Consider the following 3183-nt stretch of genomic DNA (forward strand, 5'->3'; position numbering starts at 1 on the left):
AAAACAGTCACACTTTAAAGAAACAGAAATGAAACAAATACCCCCTCCCCAAAAAAATCATTGTGTATATCCCTAGGAATTGTATTGTAAAAGAACTAAAAAGTCAATAAGTATAAGGATGCATTCTTGAAAACCAAAGCCAAGATTGTGCATACTATGATACTGTATTCTGGTTTACAATGTACAGATGTGAAAGCTGGAAAGTTTAAATAGTGACAAGAAAAATATATATTTATTCAAAATGTAGTGTTGAAGGAGAGCTTTGTGAATGCCATAGACTGCCAGCAACCAAAATAAATGGGTTCTAGATCAGATCTAGCCTGAAGCCATCCTAGAAGCCAAAATGACTAAACTGAGACTGTCATACTTTGGTCATATCATGGAAAGCCTCTGTCTAAAACACAGTAATGCTGAGAAAAGTTGAAGGCAGCAGAAAAATACCTATATTAATATGAACTGACTCCATAAAGGAAGCAACATCCCTTAATTTGCAAAACTGAACAGGGCTGTTAATAGCAGGACTTTTTGGAAGTCATTGATTTATAGTACCACCATAAGTAAAAAAGCAACTTGGCAACATGGTTAGTCTACAGTGGTGAGACATTTTTGGACAACCCATGCTGCAACAAAACAGAAGTGAGGGAAACCTCTGACTGTCAGTAAGTGGGCTCCATTTGGAAGAAATGAAAATTTCTTCGGGATAGAGGTAGGGCGTAGTGTCACTGGGTTCAGGTCATGTCTCTCAATACAAAAATCATGCATTTTATTTTAATCATTTGATTTCATCTTCTCTTTTCCACCTTTGTATGCTTGCATGGAATATACTTGACTCTGCACAGACAAACATTTCTTTGGATAAGGAACATGTTTGTCCCAGCATATCCTAGAATCCTCAGAAAAATACCCACTCCCATTCAAGCAGTGCACATTTGTGAATGATGATTAAAATTGGGAATCACCTGTATTTATTCAGTACTGAAAGAAATGTGCATTGTTTTTGTACAGATTTGCCAGTTTCTGATATGACTCTATATGCTGTATAGCAGAGATGGGCAATATGCAGCTGATGGAATGGCTGCCACCTCCAGTCACAAATGCAGCCTCCAGCCTTCCTGGTGTCTCCCCCATTCCAAAATGGGTTTTCCATTAAAAAAAAGCTGCTTCAAACAAAAAATGTGGGTTCAATTATGTCATGTTTTGAGGGGGCACAGAACCCCAATTTTTTTAAAGAATGTGTTGGGTACTAGAAGGTACAAGGAATCTTTTGCAGGAAAAGACCAATTTTTCTAAGAAAGTTTTTAGGACATAGGATGCAGGGGTTAACCTATGTTACCCTTGGCCCTCTGGAAATCACACACCCCTAAAACCACTTCAAAGCATAGCCTAGGATTGAATTCTCATACACAAATTAAGCCCTGTGCAATCCCACTATTAATACAAGATATCTTCTCCCTTGCCCCCACTTCCCATGCAAATGATAGGGCCAACCATTGCATCCATCATATACATACAAGAGGCATTCTGCCCCAACAGTCAGAGGCAGGGGCAGGGAAATAGTGCCCCAAGCATATTGTGGTACTGGGGAGGTACATTTCGGAGCTCAGCCCAGGCATAACGTCATGTCTTAGGTGCATCTGACCAAATAAATGACTGCAGATGTGAAGCACTGAGTGACTAGAAGTGGCATATACCTCTTTCTTACCATCTCATACAGAAAACAATTGTGAGGAACCATACGGGAGAACAATGATGGAGTATTCCACAGTCCAGGCATCCATTCATTCTATTGGAATATACGACTGTCTTTTCCTTTTAGAATTCGAGAACAAAGATTAAAGCAGAAAAATGTTAACATGTCTGGCATGCTACCATGTCACACCCGGTTCTCGATATTGTTTTTGCAAAACATAACAAACTAATTTCAGTATAGTTAATATTTTGCCATCTGGGCCCCAGCAAATTTCTTCCTTTCTTTTGTCTTTTTCTCATCATCACTCTGAGACTGGTCCTGCATGAGGCAGCTTCTGCTTCATGCTTTTTAGATATAAAAGCCAGTGGTTGTCATCTATTCCAGAAGTGGGAAACCAGCCCTTAGGATTGTCTGCTTTGCTGCCAAACTGTCATCGCTGTTAAATGCCCCTCTATGAAGAACCACGAGATGGCGCCATAACACTATATGTGTCTACACCAATAAAAAGTGTTGGGAACAGCCAAACATTTCTGAACCAAGCATGATGTGGGTTGTTTCTGTAACAAGAAGCAAAGTGTTACTGAACATAATGGATACAATAGACTGTTGGCCTATTATGTTGAAACATGGATGCAGCCAGAGGTTACACAGCAGCAGGTCGCCACTGGATGCAATATCCTCTTTATAGCAACTCAGAGCAAACCCTGATATTGGGACAATATCTGTGCTTCATTTCTCTGTTTTTATTACTTGATTCATTCATAAAAGAAAGAGTGACAACTCCCAGGACCAGCTCTATCACCAACTTGCCAGCATGGCCATTACTATTGTCCAGAAAAAGCACTTCTCCAAATTCGGAGAGAAATTCTTCTGATCTGCCACCGTCTACTTCTTCTCCAACTGGATAGGACCCAACTCTTATGCTGGCATTCAAGCAATGTTGCAACTACAATGGCTAGAAGACTGAGGGAGGAGAGCCTGCACTCATGAGTCTTAGCCCTCATATGCCACATGCCAGTCCAGCCCACTCAGTTTCCAAGTTCCATGCATGGAGTGCAAAGTTCTCAAGGGGGCATCTATTAGGTTTTCCTTTCTTATAGGACCTTTCTCATGTAGGATCCTTCATGTAGTCCAAGAAAATAAGTAAAATAAGGATTCCAGTCATGTCAAAGGTCCTACTCAGTCACACCTTAATCCTTGCTCCTCTTCAGTGTAGCGAGACCATGGAAAAGGAAAGGGACCTTTGGAACGGGATTGGTATCTGCACAACTCAGGGTGTTCTATACAGTTCCAAATTTCCAGTTCAGGCATGAAGAAATACTTGAATGGGGCTTCAGGCAAAGCAGTGTATTCAATGACATTAAAGGTTGAATCCTTCATACTCAGCAGCCATGCATATTTATGAATGAGTTAGTTGCCTTTCCTATCCCTCTTCTAACAAGGTTCTTCCTGTAATACCCTATGCAGGTCTTTGGAATATGAACCAATCCTAC

Source organism: Pogona vitticeps, chromosome 3, assembly GCF_051106095.1.
Source record: "Pogona vitticeps strain Pit_001003342236 chromosome 3, PviZW2.1, whole genome shotgun sequence".
Lineage (NCBI taxonomy): Eukaryota > Metazoa > Chordata > Lepidosauria > Squamata > Agamidae > Pogona > Pogona vitticeps.